The sequence below is a fragment of the Camelus dromedarius genome, chromosome 14, assembly GCF_036321535.1.
Source record: "Camelus dromedarius isolate mCamDro1 chromosome 14, mCamDro1.pat, whole genome shotgun sequence".
Lineage (NCBI taxonomy): Eukaryota > Metazoa > Chordata > Mammalia > Artiodactyla > Camelidae > Camelus > Camelus dromedarius.
Window position 1 is genome coordinate 54,864,999 of NC_087449.1, and position 17,341 is coordinate 54,882,339.

At 45.9% G+C, this 17,341-nt stretch overlaps 1 long non-coding RNA gene across 1 annotated transcript; it reads left to right on the forward strand.

Annotated features, from left to right (window-relative positions):
* The first annotated feature begins 1,840 nt into the window (after positions 1–1,840).
* LOC135322837 (uncharacterized) lies at positions 1,841–16,942 on the forward strand. Its single transcript, XR_010383739.1, has 3 exons — positions 1,841–2,175; positions 13,912–13,954; positions 16,062–16,942. It is a non-coding gene; the product is annotated as an uncharacterized LOC135322837 (long non-coding RNA).
* The last annotated feature ends 399 nt before the right edge of the window (positions 16,943–17,341 follow it).

Genomic DNA, 17,341 nt, shown 5'->3' on the forward strand with positions numbered 1-17,341 from the left:
CTTCTCCTCAAAACACAAACAGACATCCATTTTGTTGAGCGCCTACTGTGGGCAGACAGTGGATTAGGCAAAGTTGGACCAATGGTTAAAACCACAGACCCTAGATCAACTGGATTCAAGTTCCAGCTCTACCACTTTCTGGCTGTGTGACTTCAGACAAGTCAGTTTCTCTCTCTGAGCCTCCGTTTCCTTATGGGTACAAGGGTGGAAATAATAGTGCCTCCCTGACAGGGTTGCTATGAGGATTAAATGAAGCAACACATTTAAATGCTTAGAGGAGGACATAGCACATTGTGAGCATGCAAAAAATATTAACAGTCATTACCATCATCAAATGCAAGTCCGGAAATGCTTGTGACACATTCACAGCACATGAGCATATTTATAATAATAATGCAATTTTGATACTGATGGGTATTTGTACCAGTCAGTTTTATCCTTCACCTGTTGCTCTTCGGCCCAAGACCCTCTGACCCAGCCCCCTCGCTTAGCATGAATTCCTCACCCCTTTGAGGTCTCAGTATCACCTCTTTAGAGGGTCCTCTCCAACCGCCTAATCTATCAGAAATGCGCTCTGTCTCTACCTTGTTTTTATTTTCATCATAGAACTTACCATTCTCTGACACATTCCCACTGACTTGTTTGTTTACTTGCTCATGATTGGCCTCTCCCATGAAAATGTAGGTTTCCACGAGAACCAGAGCCTGACATCCTGGTCCCTCCTCTATTCCTAAAGCCAAGTACAATGGCTGGCACATAGTAGGTGCTTAAAAAATATTTGTTCAAAGAACAATGAATACATTTGATCTTCACTTTACCCGACTTGAGGCACCAGTATCTCCTTTTTACAGAGGAAGGTGATGGAGGCTCAGGGAGGCAGGCCGATTGGATCTCTTAGCCTCAAGCCTGCCTGTCTTAGTCACTGAGTTGGCTCCACTTTGCATCTGATCTGCATCCCAGAGAGTGACAGGATGAGGTGGTGATGGTCTGCCCTCCACCCAACTCCTGGTACCACATGGTGTGGAAACAGCATCTGGCTCGTAGCAGGAGGCCCGGTTCCCAGTTCTATCGCTGATGCGTTGGGTGATCATGCGTGAGCTGCTTCTCCGCACTTGGCCTCAGCCTCTCACCTAGAAAATGAAAGCGGTAGAATAGATCAGAGGGTTTTTTTTTTTTTTAACTGATATATAACTCGCATACCACAAAAGATCAAAACTTTTCAAACTTTCTTTTGTCGCAGCATCTTTTTTTCCGAACTTAAATTCTATATGAAGACCCAATGTGTAAACAAGATAGCAGTGGGGCTGTTCTGAGGAGTGGAGGGGGTGGCCTGAGAGCCTGGCCTGCTTAGTGTCCCCCTTGCTTGCACCACCTCCCCCTTCCCCACCCTCACTGGTTGCTGGGGAACCCCTGCAGAATCCCAGGGCTTGGAGGAACCTAGTTTGAAAACCACTGGACAAGAGTCATTCTTTAGGGTCCCTCCCAAGGTACAGGAGCCCTGGGGAGTGGGGAGGGACCTGTGCTCTCCCAACTTGCTGATGAGAGTTGTTCCTTGAGCTGCAGTCCAGCTGCCTCCCGAGGGTCATGAGAAAGAAGGCGAGGGCAGGCCCGGGGCGGAGGAAGTGGAGCCGGCCAGCTGGGAGGCAGCAACAGGCGCTGGTACCATGGCCTCCTGGATGGGCCGGTGACATCACAACCCCAGGAAGCAGCTGCCTGAGAGGCCCTCGCTGTCCCTCAGTTCTCCTCTGGGAAAAGCAGCCGCCAGCTGTTGGAGTCCTCTTCTCACTGGCTTGCTGTTCTGGACTGTCCCCTCCTGAACCATCATCTTCAGCACAGCAGCCACTTCCTTTCCTTAACCACCTACTCTGTGCCGCCAGCACGGCACTACCCTTCACAGAACAGCTTATAATTGTGTGCATTCCCTTCTTCTGTCGTTTAATTCAATCATCACATCCACATTATGAAGTAGGAACTGTACCACCCCCATTTTACAGATGATGAAACTGAGGCTCAGAGGGCAAAACAGACGGCACAAGATTACCTAGCTGGTAAACAGCGGAGCCAGGATCTGAACCTGTTTCTGTCTGACTCTGCCTGTGTTCTTTTTATGAACGATCACACTGTCGGATTCAAGGCCAAACAATCCCAGGTGGAGATTTCTTCATCCGTGGCAAGGTAAGATTGTAAATTTCAAACCCAGTTTCTTTTATTAATGGTTATTCCTGGCCTACTATTCAGGCCGAGGCTTAGGATGCATGGAAAGGGCTTAGCACACTTCCTGGCACTCAGTAGATGTTAGCTATTACTATGTTCCCATTCTACAAAGCGGGAAACTGAGGCACAGAGGAGTAAAGTCCATTCATCGAGACAACAGAACAGGTAAGTACCAAAGCTGGGTCTAAGAGCCCCCAGAGTCGAAGCTGTTTCTCTCGAGTCCTGAATTTCTCAGCCAGGTTATCTTCTTGCTCAACCGCTGTTATTCTCCTAGGGCTGTTGTAACAAACTTGGTGGCTTAAAACAGCAGAAATATATTCTCTCCCAGTTCTGGAGACTAGTGGTCCAAAATCAAGGTGTTCCCTCTGGAGGCTCAGTGGGAGAATCTGTCCCACGCCCATCTTCTAGCTTGTGGTACTGATGGCAGTCCTTGGTGCTCCTTGGTTTAGGGCTTCATGACTCCAGCCTCTGCCTCTGTCTTCACTTGGCCTTCTTCTCTCTGTGTCTCAAGTCTTGCTTTTCTTCCTCTTATGAGGACATCAGTCCTTGGATTTAAGGCCCACCCTGAATCAGGATGAGCTCATTTTGACATCCTTACTTTAATTACATCTGTAAATACTCTATTTCCAAATAAGGTCACATTCACAGGTACGGGGGTTAGAAATTTAAGGAGCATAAATCACCACCTACATACACACTTCAGCAAATCTTCATTGAGCATGAACAACGTGCCAGCCAGGACCACAGCAGGTGAATTGCATTAATGCTGCCACAGTCTAGGGGCAGAAGCAGACAGGCACAGGTAACTGCAGGATGTTTTTTTAACTAAGTGTAGAAACAAAACATATGGACCCACAAAACAGAGCAAGTAGTAGTGTCCGGGATGGGGTAAAGCAGGGAGTGTGGTGTGTGTTCTGTCAGTCAGTGGCTATTTATTAAGCACTTACTATGTATAAGATACCTTAGGGGAAAAAATATATTTGAAAAAAAAAAAAAACCAAAAACACAGAGTAGGAGAGTAAGCCTGAACTTTAGCTTTGGAGGCAGAAAGACCTTAAAGGCAGGCTTTAACCCATCTGTGCCTCAATTTCCTCATTTCTAAAATGGGAATACTAATAACATTTGCCTCAAAGAGTTATTATTAGGTTTAAGTGAAACCACCCAAGCATTCAGTCAGCAAATATTTATTGAACATTTTCTATGTGCCAGGCATTATACATAATGCACAGGAAGGGGCCAGCCTAGCACCAAGAAAGCATTTAGTCAATATCAGTTCTTGTCCTCTTTCCCCTAATTCACAAGTGAGGTGAAAGTTCAGGACAGAAATACAGAAGAGGTGACAAGGCAGGACAGGCTAAAAGCCCAGTAAAGAGCATAGATCTGAGTGTTTAGGAATAGTGAAGACATGGCCAGATAGGTCTGCAAGTGCTTCCCGGGGGAAGTGGCCTTTTGAATCAGACCCTGGACAGAGAAGAAAGAGAGGAGGGAAGACTCCATGTAGCAATGGTGGTGTGGACGTATGGTTGAGGTGAGGAAATTTGTTGGGAAGAAAAGTAGGTTGGGGCCAGACAGTGACCTTTTCTGCAGGATTCTAGGGAGCAACTGAAGCATCATAAAAAGTAGAAGTTTTCTAAATTTAAAACCAAAAATTAAAGGTAAGCACAGATGAGAATGTACTTAACTGTATCACAAGCATTTGTATTTCTTTAAATTTTGCTCCAACGTTGGTATTACTGTTTATGCAGGCCATTTCCTATAGGGAATAGTTCCATATATTTCCACTCTATTTAGCTTGTCAAATTTTCCTGTTCATCAAGCTCCATGAAGGCAGGGGCTGTATCTTAGCACCAGTACATCCCTGATGCCTAGCTGGGTGCTTCGTATATAGTAAGCACTCAATAAGCATTTCATTGAACGAATAAATTACTTTTGTATTTCTGTTTTACATAGGAACATGACATGTTGAATGGTATGCTATAACTCATGATTCCTGGCCTAGGGCAAGTATGATATTGACAGCACAATACATAAGCCAGGTGGGACTGTTTAGCTGGAGACAGCTACTGGAATGATCGGCCCCGAATGCAGTCGGACAGAGCTGTACAGAGACCTTGCTGAACTAAACTTATGATCTCCCAGGCTGTGCTGTAAACCCATTAAGCTGTGTTGCTCTAAACTCGGGGTCAGCCAACCAAAGGTGGATGCAAAAGACTTTAAACAAGCCTGCAGCTTGAGACTTGAAATAGAACAGAAAGGGAATTCACAGGACTGAAATTTGTCTTCTGACTGGGGCTCTTGAGATCTGAGGATGCTGGCTGGGCTAACTCTATGTTGAGATAAGAAATGGCAGCTTCTTTAAGGTTTATTTTGTTTTTGGAGCCACTAGATCCAGGGGGTGGATCATGCCTTGAAATAGAAGCATCTCGAAAGGCCTGTGAATCATTTCTTAGCGCCAGCCTGTGAGGTTTCATATCCTGTTCTCAGAGTTACCTTGGGTGCTCTGTGTGTGTGTGCGTGCATGTGGGTGCGTGTGTGTGTGTATATTGTTTTCAGGGGTGTTTGCCTAGGATTCGGTTTTGAAACTTTTACTTTCTTTTAATAGCTTTTTTTTTTCAAGCTGGAAGAATTTTTCAAATGGCTTTTGCGAGAAAGTTCAAACCCTGGAATGACTAAGTCTCTGAAAGAATTTGGACTTTGTGAGGGGAATTTGTATTCGGTATGAATCATCCAGTCAGCTTTCTGCAGCTAAACGATCTTTTAGAAAGCTTTTAGGTCAACCCCCTCATCGTACATGTGGGTAAACTGAGGCTTATGGAGGGAAGGGGTTCAACCAAGGCCACACACAGTGTCAGTGGAAGTGATGGACCCAGAATGCAGGTCTGACTCCTGGAGCCAGCTTTGGGTTTGCAAGAGGTGCTCCAGGACCCAATCTACATTTAGGTGAGCACATCTTCAAGATCTGTAAAGGAATAGAAAGAGAAAAGGTTCTGAGGAGGCAGAATTCACCCAGCACATGTGTAGAAGGACAGGGAAAGGAATGTATGGAGGTGTCTTACATGTACTCCCTTATTTAATCCTCCCCAGATCCTATTAGAGCAATAGTTCTCAACCAGGGTTGACTGTGCCCCCAGGGGACATTTGGCAAGGCCTGGAAACATTTTTGTCAAGAGGGGAGGTTGCTACTGGCATTTCCTGGGTAAAGTCCAGGGATACAGCTTGACATCCTACGATGTGAAAGGCAGCTCCCACAACAAAGAATTATCTGGCCCCAAATGTCAATCGTTCCAGAGATGAGAAACTCTGCTATTTGGAGGGCACTCTTCTGTAGTACCTCCCAATTTAATAGCCAAGAAAGCCAAGGCTCAGAGGTACAGCCACTTACAAGTTGTGTGGTCCTGGGCAAATTACCTAACCTCTCTGTGTCTCAGTTTTCCTCATCTATAAAATAGAGATAATATCACTTCTGTCAATTGTTGTTATGCTGACTAAATAAATCAATATTTATAAAGCACTCACAACAGCACCTGGAACATATTAATCATTATATGAGTATTTGCTAAAATAAAATTTTTAAAAGTAAACAAACAAACCTGCCCAGAATACACAGAAAATAAGTGGAAGAATTGTAATGAAAGCCTAACGACATTTAAGGGTATGAGGACTAGAAGATGAGACCTTCTGGGGGTGTAGGGCCCTGAGAGCAGGTAAGGCACGTGGCCATCCACATGCAAACTACATCTCCCTGACCATGAAGTTTTCCTTTCTAGACACTGCTATCTTAAATGCAACTTCATCTTTTTATATTGAAGTGATAGGCACTGTTAAACATGAATATCTTTGGCAAGTCTGACACAGTAAGCCACTATCAGTCATCAGTAATTGCTCAGGATAATTTAGCTCCCCATCTACAAGTCAGCCTACTACCCATTCCCCAGGACTCCTAACCATCAGTCATGCCCACACCAGCCAGCACCACCTCAAGCAGGCCTCTAGCCTGGACCATCTCTGTGCCCTGCCCCGCTTTGCACCTGACTTCAGGACCTGCTTCTGCTCCTCCCACCTGCAGCCTTGATGGCCCCTCTACCCAGCCAAGGGCCTGCTCCTTCCCTTTCCATGTTGACCCTCTAATCCTGTCCTCCATCAGGGATCAGATCCCTCCACCGGCTGCCGACACCCGCCAACTCTCTGAGGGGTTACTCGTATATCCTCCAAGGCCTAGCTGCTCAGCCCTGCCCTCTCAGTGAGCTCTGGGCTCTGGGGAGGAAACCAGGCAGAGGAGTGTTATGAGAGCAGACGGAGGAAAAGCCAAATCAAGAATCACCCATGTTTCCCCTCTGCCTGGTCCCACCTTCCAAACCTATTCCTTATGACAGTAGGTGCTGTTCCTTGAGCATCTTAAGCTAAGTGTCTTACTCACGATACCTCTCACCAACTGTGCCCCACTACCCCATGTCCAGAGGCTGGAGAGACCCCCATATAAACTGTATCAGTTTTCTGTTACTGCTATAACAAATTACTGCAAACTTAGTGGCTTAAAACAACACAAATTTATTATCTTACAGTTTTGTACATTAGAAGTCTGACAAGGATCTCAATGGGATAAAATCAAGGTGTCTGCAGGGCTGTATTTTTTTCTGGAGGCTCTGGAGGAGAATCTTTTTTTTTTTTTTTTTTTTGGCTTTTACTGGCTTCAAGAGGCTGCCAACATCCTTGGTTCGTGGCTCCTTCCTCCATTTTCAAAGTAAGCACCATGGCACGTCTCTGACCCTGTTTCCATTGTCACATCTCTGACTCTCTTCTTCTGCCTCCCTCTTCCACTTTTAAGGACCCTTGTGATTATATTGGACCCAACAAAAAATTCCAGGACTATCTCCCTATTTTAAGATCAGCTGATTAGCAAACTTAACTCCATCTGCAACCTTGATTCCCACTTGCCAAGTAATATAACGTATTCATATAGCATATTCATGTTCCAGGGATTAGGATGTGGGTACCTTAGAAGGGGCCATTAATCTGCCCATCACATTAACCAACAGAGAGTGGTGGGGACCATGACAATCCAGAGAGTACGTATTCCTTATAAAGGGGGCATCTGCTAATCAGCTCTGGCTGATTTCATCAACATGAAGAGAGGTTCCATGGCTGAGTCTGCCAATATTTCAAAAGAAGCTGGAGAAAATCAGATTTACAAGTGAAGTTTTCTAATTACAAAATCACTGGGCAGGCCCAAAAAAAAAAAAATCTCATGGGCTAGATTTGGCCTGAGGCTACCCAGGTGTGACCCCTGGATTCACCTCCGCCCCATTAGCCATGGTGAGATGACAAGATATTCTCTGGCATTTGCAGGCTCTGCGGGCTCTGAGGGATGAGGAAGCAGCTGGGCCTGAAGGTGGGAGGGAACGTGGTCAGGAACATGGCAAGTACTGGAGGGGGTGCCTCGGGGGAAAGTTCAGAGGGAGAAGGGACCAACCATTTCCCTAAGGGACCAACCATCACCTGCAGGAAGCAGTGGTGCATCAAAGGGTACAGGAAATCAGGCAGAGGCCGACCTGAAGAAATCAACCAGACTGAGGTAGGCTTTTTGCCTTGTGGCTTCAGAGCAAATCAAGCACACCCTTCCTAATTTCAAAAGGTATCGGTTCTTCCCTCCCCCCTGAAAACACTAGCAATATTGGCTGGCTATGAGGAGACTGGCGGGCTAGAGGATGGCAGGGGTAGGGGTGAGAGGGAGGGTCTGAATCCTATGCCTTCTCATGCTTTTTGAATTTTGAACCAGGTGAAAAGTGTTACCTATTTGAAACATGAGATTGGAATCCTTTTATCCATTTAAAAATATTTTTAAAATACAATAGTTTAAAAAAAATACAATAGTTTACATTAAAGGTAAAAACATGAATGCAGTTGTCATGGTGACTCTTCTGTACTTCAGGAGGATGGTATGTGTGACCTTGTAGCTGGAAGGTTTAGAAATGGTAAAATGTTAATAAATGTTAATAAATTTGGCCAATTACTTTGGACCTATCATCTTAACTGCTGCTTTTCCTTACCTTCGTGCAGCAAGACTTCAATAAATTAGACTGGTGTCTCCTTAAATTCTATTCTATTCCATTCTGAATGGCAAAAATCTAAGGCTTTAGAGTCAGTCAGCTTGGCCCTTCCACACTGGTGACCTTGAGCCAACGTACTTAACCTCTCTGAGCCTCAGCTTCCACATCTGTAAACTGGGGGTAATAATGATACCAACTTCATGAGTTGCTATGAAGATTAATGAGTTAATGCACACAAAGCACTTGAAATAGCACAAAATCAGTGTCCATAAACACTGGCTCTTATTATTATTTTTACTATTCTCTTTTACCCTTGTTTCTTTTGAGTGGGGGAATTATTAAAACCATAACAACTTAAGACATGTAATGTGGGTGGTCTAAAATGAAGTGAATTTAACCTCTGGTCCCCCAAATCCTTACAACTACCCTCTGAAGGAAGTATCATCATCTCCATTTCATAGATAAGGAAACTGAGGCCTGGAGAATGTAAATGAGTTACTCAAGAACACTGAGTTTGGAGATTGAGAAGACAGAAGTTTGAACCAGGACTTCAAGATTCCAGATCCAATGACTTTCAATACAAGTCTCTCCTATGGTGTTAGATTATATGGTGTGATCATAAAATAACAGGGCTGAGCGAGGCAGTTGGACTTTGGTTTGTTAGTTTGGTTTGGGGACAGTCCCACCCCTGTCATGGCCCCAGATCCAGTAGATTCCAAAATGGGGGTCAGGTCAGGTCTCTGGTTCACATTCTGGCCTCAGCTTTGAAGCCAAGTTCCTCTCTCCTCTGGGAAGGAGACAGAGTTGGGGAGGGGGTGTCAGAGCATAGGGGTTGCTGTGGATGACCCTGGCCCAGCTGCTGCCCGAGCTTTCTCACGAAGGAGGCTCTCCCAGTGTCCCAAATCTACCCCAGGCCTTCTGCCGCCTCCCCATGACCCTCGTCATCTAAAGAGTAACTGCTGCATCTTGAAAACATGACTGGCATCAAACTTAGAAGTTAAATGCCCCAGAAAGATGGAGGGCACTGCCCAAGCAAACTTCAGGAAGTGGGAAAGCCAAGCAGTCAAGGGCACAGCTTTGTAGGTTTCAAACCTGACTCTTCCCCTTCCTGGCTGAGTGGGCTTCACCTTTCTGAGGTTTCCACATCTGTAAAATGGGGTAGTCAGAGTATCTATCTCAAATATTGTTGGGATGCTTTTTCTTTTTTAAAAGAGTTTTATTGAGTTGTAATTTGCATACCATAAAAGTCACCTGCTTTAAGTGTATAATTACATGATTTTTAGCATATTTAAAGAATTGTACAATCACTACCACATCAATTTTAGAATATTTGCATCACCCTCCCCCCAAAAAAGCCCTCTACCCATTAGCAGTCTCTCTCCTTCTTCCTCTCAGCTTTAGGCAACCACTTTCTATCTCTATAAATGTACCTTTTCTGGAAATTTCACACAGATGGAATTATACAATATTTAGTCCTTTGTGTCTTGCTTCTTTCACTTAATCTGATATTTCTGAGGTCCACCCATGGGCTGCATATATCAGTAGTTCATTCTTTTTTATTGCTGAATAATATTCCATCATATGACTATACCACATCAGTTGATGGACATCTGGGTTGTTTCCAGTTTTTGGCTATAGTGAACAATACTGCTATGAATATCCCCAGTACAAGTTTTTGGGTAGACATATGTTTGTGTTTCTCTTGGGTAAATACCTAGAAGAATTGCTGAGTCATATGGTCAACTTATGTTTAACTTTTTAAGAAACTGCCAAACTGTTTTTCAAAGTTTTACATTCCCATCAGCAATGTGTGAGGATTTGTTGAGAGAATTAAATGAGATAAGTAACGTGAAGTGCTTAGCATTGTGCGTGGACATAATGAATCTTCAATAAATGGTAGCTAGTATTAATAGAGATCTTAATAGACTCAGCTGCAGTTACCGAACCCACAGTACTGCTGCTTCCTTCCCTGAAAAGAAAGTGGATCTCCAGGAGACAGTCACTCTGAAGTATTAAAGCCCACATTCTATGCCCTTAGCCTGGCATTCAAGGCTCTCCACACACCCCACCTCCATCAAACTATCCAGTCTTGGCCAGCATTCACCCAACCCTCAAGCTTCTGTCCAACCAAGCTGATCAGCACCTTTGCTCACACCATTCTCTGCCGTCTCCCTCCTGCCTTCTCTGTTAAAATTCCACTTGGCCTTCAAAGCTCAGCTCAGGAGACCTTCCCTCTTCGAGATCTATCTTGACTTTCTAACCAACTAGACCAGCACTATTTGATGGGTAACCACCAGCCATACGTGGCTGTTCAGCACCTGAAATATGGCTAATCTGAACTGAGGTGTGCTGAATTATAAAATATACACCAGATTTTGATGACTTAGTATGAAAAATAATATAAAATTAATAGTTTCTGGGGCACTAATTACATGTTCAAATAACATTTTGGGTACATCGGGTTAGGTAAAATACATTATTGAAATTGATTTCACCTGTTTTTACTTTTTTACAATGTGGCTGCTAGAGAATTTTACATTATCTATGTGGCTCACATTTGGGGCTGAATTCTGGTTCTCCTGGGCAGCGTTGGTAAAAAGCATCAGTATCCCCACAGTTGCTATTTATTGAGCACCTAATTTCTTACCTTTTTATATCTGTTATCTGACATTATGCTCAGCACCATCCTGTGGGGTTGATATTATGAATCTCTCCTTTTTACAGATAAGGAAACAGAGGGAGGGTGTGACCTCCCCAAGGTCACACAGCTGGGCACTCGCAGATTCAGGATTCAAACCCAAGCTGTCTGCCTCCAAAGCCCGTAGTCTTCCACAGGATTTTGCTGCACAGACTACTAACGCACCAAGGGCTTTGGGGGTCTCCCTGGGGTGCCTTGGCTGGAATTAGAACAGCTCTGCATAGTAATGAACCATGCTAATCAGAAACTCTGAATGCTTGCCTTTCATAAATATAAAATGAGAAAGCAGATTAATTAATATAAGCAATGCATTTGGAATAAATAGGATCTTGGGGTCGTGGGTGTAATAAAAGAGGACAGCTGATCTAAACAAATATTTCATTTCACAGGTGGGGAAATTGATGTCCCAAAAGGAGAGAGGATTTGTCAGGGTTGTTAGAGAGTGGCAGAGCAAAGGGCAAAACCTGGGTTTCTAGGGTCCCAAGCTGAGTTCCCTTCCATGCACCTCCAGCCACCTGGAAGCCTTTTGTCTTGAACCAGCCCCCTTCCACTCCCAAGCCTGTCCCAAGAACTAGAGAGGAGGGGGCCAGGAGACCCAACCCATTTCCATCAAGGTCCCAAGGCCACCACCTGGTCCTGGGCCAGGAATTCCTTTCATAGACTGCATTAAATTAAGCTGAAAATAATTCTGAACCCCTGGAAGTCTCTAAGAGCTTCTATTCCTACTCCGCCCTGGTCCAGCAGGCCAGGCCTCCCCAAGTCTCTCTCTGCCATCTTCTGGGCTCCCTCAGACTTCCCCTGCCAGCTCCCATCTCCACTTATACGAGTGGAGGGAGAGGGATGTTTAAACGAACTGCCCACCTACCCTGGTCCCTCTTCCCAACCCTCCCCAAAAAGTAAGGAGAAAAGGCGGCAGAGGCTGTGCTAAACCCAGCACCATCCCTATGAGCCAACCCAGGAGAGCCCTAGCCAGAGGCACAGAGGAGCCACCAAGAAATAAGAGACACGGACACAAATAGGCAAAGAGAGAAGGAAAAGGATGGCTGTTTGGATCAAGAGAAAGGCATGGAGCCAGAAACGAAGAGAAGAGAAATTAAGAAAAAGAGAAAGAGAAGGAGGTGGAGATGAAAAGGGGATTCGTGAAAAGGAAAATTAGAGGAAGGGAAAGTAGGAAGATAGGGAAATTAGAATTTGAGAAAACGGACTGAGGGAGAGATAGAAAGAGCAGGGACGCGATGGGATGGGGGGACACCCAGAGCGCAAGGGGAGACGCTGGGCGATCAGGAGCGCAGGGGGCGCCGGGGCCGCGGGGGTCCGGGGGGCGGGCCCTTCTCCCGGCGCCTCGCTCCGCCGTGGCGGCCGGAGCAGCCACATTCCTCCGGGTTTCCCACACACTCGCCATCAAAGAGTCCCCCAAGCCCCAGCTTTTCCCGCGCCCCTCCCCCGCCAGGGCCGGAGAAGCTATTTTTCACCCCCTCCTGGTCTTTAATCTGTTGTGGGGAAAGAAAGCGGCTTTTGTTGGGCGAGGGGCTGCGCAGGGGGCGGGGCGGGGGCGCCTCGATTGTGTGTCCCGCAGCTGCGCGCCTGGGGCCGCCGGGGTGGGGCCGCCCGGGCGCGGGGCGCGGGGCGCAGGCTGGGCGCGGGCGGGGAGGGCCCGGAGGTCGAGCCCGGCCGGGGTGGGGCGCCGGGGTGCGGGCACGGAGGGCCGGGGCAGGTCGAAGGGGCCGGAGTGGGGGCAGCGAGGGCAGCGAGGGCGTGGGGTGCAGGCGGGAGGGTCGCAGAGGGTGAGGGAGTGGAGGGAAAGGCCACCCGGGCGCGCAAGCCCATTGTCCTCTTGGCCCTGTTCTGCACCTGGCCGGGAGATTGGGGGAAGATGGACACACGCTGCACACCCACAGAAGGTCATATACTCAGGCAGGGGGCCACGAGAACTCCACACATTTAAGCAACACTCAGGGAGAGACATACACACTCTTTACCAGGAACACAGACACACAACTTTCAAGAGGGGTCCCAGAGCCAGAGAAGGGCCAACAACACACATTCTGGGAAGAACACACACATTCACAGAAGAACCCACTTAGACACACACACACTGTCTGACAATATAAAGGTCTGTTGAACAAAATGTATTACAAATATGAATTTCCTTCTCCTTCCATCCCGTTTCTCCTTAAGACAGGCCTTCATTCTCCAGCATTTGCTTCCTTTCTCCCTCCAGTTGGTAGTCTGACTCATGCTTCAGAGCACAAGATCTGGGCTCTGGCAGCCCTCCTCTGCCTCCCAACAGCTGTGTGACCTTGGGCAAGTCACCTCACCTCTCTGAGCTTCAATCGACAGGAGGGTTGAGAGAGAATATATGTAAGATGCCTGGCTTGTTGTTGGCACTTGGGAAAAGTTATCCTTTATGAGCCTGCTGATGCTTGGGCTGCTATAAAGACAGTTTTAACCAGCAGGAGGCTCTCTCTGAGCTGGAGCCTGTAGCCTCTGTTTTCTGGAACGCCTGAATTTCTGCCTCACTGCCCAGTTGGGCTTGGGGGAGACTTTTCCTCTCCAGCAGGGTCAGCTGTCTCCAGGCCGGATCCCTCCCCTCCTAACCTCAATACCTACCATCTCAGACTTTGAACTGCTGCTGGGGTGTAGGCCAACACAAGACAATATCCTGGCAGGGTGAACATTGCTTTTCAAGGCCTTTTTTTTGCCTTCATCTTTTCTTACCTTGGACTCCATCGTTTTTCTAAAGCCTTTCTTGAACCCGGTTAGTGGGAACCCAGATCCAACTTTCAGCATCCGTCTGTGGCAAAGAACATCATTCCTGGGAGTCACAGAATCAGAGAGTCAACCAGCACAACTTGCATTTGAGTTTGAAATCCCCTAAGAGATCTCCCAAAGTGATTATTGGGATGGAACTTAATTCAGTACATCTTTACTAACTGCCCACTCTTATGCCAGGCACTGTGACCAAGGAGACAAGTATGACGTGACTACAAAGCAGGTGAGCTATATGCCCCATATGGTGGTTGGAAGTGTTCAATGAAACCATAAATGAAAATGCTTTGGAAATAGCAAAACCTCTGCAATATATTCTTTTCCTTTTGCTATGTGTTAAGTCATAGTTAAACTCCCACATAACCTACTGATGCTCTCCAAAGTTTAGATGTTCCAAACTTTTCCCTTAAAAACAGAAATGAAGTTGTCCTTGTCTGTCCTCATTAGCCTAGAAATGCTAGGGTGAGGGAACTAGTCCTTATGTGTCTGGCCACTGTGTGCAGTTTGAATATCTGTCTCCAACCTTGTGTGTTTCAGGCCTGGGTATCTTGTGTTAGAGTATTTTTCCTGCTATCTCTGTGGACAAATCTCTTTGACCTTCAGTATCTTTGTCATAATACCTACCTCCAAAAGGCTCTAGAGAAGATTATACAAGACAGAATTTATAAAGCACCAGCATAGGATAGGTTCTCAGAAAGTAAACTTCCTTCCTATTTCCCTGTGGTTGTCCGCACACACACATGCATGCCCAGATGCCAAGCCAGCTCCTGGACATCCCATGGTCACTGCCTACCTGCTACTGAAGTAAGGGCTTAGTTAACTTGAGGGTGGTATGGCTGGACCAACCTAGGCTGGCTTTGGGTTGAAAGAAGGAAAGAGGGAGGAAACTCTACTCCAAAGCTGACTCCTAAAAACAGGAGTAGTTATCCTGCATTTTGTTTAAGAATAAGCATCCTTTTAAAGCATAGACAAGAAGGGTTTTTTTGGAGGGGAAAGAGGTTTCAAATTTCCAAGAAATTTTTAATGCTGAGACTCTCTGCTTAGAAAATAGTGTTTCTTCCTGTCCCCAATACTTTAGTGTCTATCTTCCAGCCTAACGCATGCCCTCTTTGCTTTTCTCTGTCTGGTAGATAAAACCCTTTCAGGTCCAAGCGACCTTCCTAGGAGGTCCCTTGAAGGAACAGAAGGAAAAGCACAAGCACAGAGGATAAAAAGCTTTGAGACAAGTGTACCTGGGTGCAGATCTTGGATCTGCAACTCACCAGCCATGTGACTGTGGGCAAGCACATTATTTGAGCCTTGATCTCCTTGTCTGTAAAATGAGTCAATGAGGTAAAGGATGAGAAGGCAAACAGGACTTGGCAAATAGTTAAGATTCAATAAAGAATGCTGCAGCTGCTACCAAGCACTTCTGAACTGTAGAGCAGCCCATCTTGGAGGCCCCTGAAGTCCTCACCCCTATAAGGATTCATTCAGATGCTCCCCACATTCCTGAGAACAGTCTCAGCAGGAACCATTAAACTCACTTGGCACCACCTATCTCACTCACCAGGGGCTATATCATATCATACCACATGAAAACAACTGATTGATTACTACAGCACTTTCCATCCCTTGTCCCCTTGATCCTCCTAGCCTAAAGGTAGGTGGATATTATTTTTCCCCCTGTTTTACAGAGGAGACAAACTAAGGCAAAGTGAGGGTAAGTAGTCCTTGCAAGGATTTGGGCCAGGTTTGCCTCAATGCCGTGTGCTCTCCTTGTATCATATGAATCTCAAGCAGTAGTTTGAGGTCTAGTCTTGCTAAGCGGAGAAGAAGAAGGGATATTTTCTAAGTGTATGGCTGGGAAGTCCTCAGCACACACTTGCAGGAACTTTGTGAGCAAACAAATACATTAAGAAAAGCAGCTTCTGAGGATATTCTGACAGTACAGCAGACCACGCTAATTAATGCTAATGAGAGTTATGGGGGCAGACTGGACAGGGAGCCAAATGAGGGGGAGGTCTGCATCCTGGCCACAGCTGACATCCTTAGTGACCATGGGCAAGATTCTGAGGTTCCTTGATCCCCACTTTCAACATAAATGGCAAAAAAAATAGAAAGGTAGATAGATAGAAGCTCAGTTTAAGGAAAAAGACATCTGCAATTCTCATCATCATTACTTTGGCTTTGAAATCGACAGCTCAGAGACCCCCCACCACTTTTTAAAAATTTAAAGGCAAAACAGTATAACTTAATAGTTCTGCCAACTCTTAAAAAAAAAAAATCAGAGAACACTGACTTTTTTTTCTTCCTTTTCTTTTTACTTTTTTTTTAAATTTTGGCAAAGGAAGATTCAGTTCCTGGAAATGCTTACAAAATGATTCCTGACACTGGGAGGAGATAGTTAAAAAAGGAAGAAAAGACGACGAAAAATTACAAACATACATCGATAAAGGACGAAGGTGGAAAGAAAGAGAATAGACAAAAGAAAAGAAAGAACTAAAAGAGAGGGTGGGGGAAAGACTTTAATGGGCCCCAATTCAAGGAACGTTATCAAGTTCTCAGCATCTGCAATTCACAAGCCGCTCGCGGGTCGGGGCGGCGCAGACCCCGCCCCTTTCTCGGGTGTCGGACGCTCATTGGTGCGGGCGGCAGTCGCCGACCGGTGACTGCCCGAGGAAAGGTTGCCTGGGACACGCATCCCTGTGTGAACGCATGACGTCCCACCCTGGCGCCAGGCTGTCTGGGGCTGAGTCTTAGATCAACACAGCTGTGGGACCGGGACCCACAGCTGGGCAAAGGAGCGGATTCCTCAACAAAAAATAGGATTGTGAGAAAAGTTCTGAAACAAAAACAGCGCAGACAAAAGCCTTAATGACATCCTTTCATAAAAATAAAAAATGCAAGAGGGGGGAAAAAGCTGGTAAAAGGAGCAGAACTGGGAACAGAAAGTTCAGAGGCATTTGGAATAAGAGACTGAGGCCCCGCCACCGCTAAACAAGTTGCAGAAGGCCTGAACTAGCCTTCCAGTCCGCTGTTGGAAAAAGAAGTCTTTGGGGTTCAAACTTTATTCAGTGTTCTCAACCGTAACCTGTTTCTTTCAGAATTAGAATCTTACATTGAAGAGGAGAGGTCATTTGCTTAGAGGTCATTTGCTCCCCCCTCCCTCAATTTTACAGAAAATGAAGCCCAGGAAGGAAGGAAATTCCTCCAAGGCCACAATGCAAGTTATTCGCATGACCAGGACAGAATTCTGCTTCCTGATCCCACTGCATCCCTCTCCTGTCTGTGTCGTGGGCATTTCAGCCTGAAAGCATCTTGAGAAATAATGTGAAGGGGTTTTGCAAACGGCTGTATAAGCATGAGGCATTAGTGGCAGAAATGGAGGAGTGAAAAGGGGAGATGGGAATCTGTGTGGACCTGTGGGCTGAGCATGTACCACTCAACCGGCCCCATGCTGGGTCCTCAGGCACCAAGAGACTAATAGATCTGATGGAGAAAGCATGCCAAGCACCTTGCAGAGAAGAGGCAGTCAATAATTATTTGTTAAAGGAATGAAGTAGGTCTAGTTAGCTACATTTTGTAAATTGGAAAATTGTGACACAGAGAGATGACTTATCCAAAGGTCTCA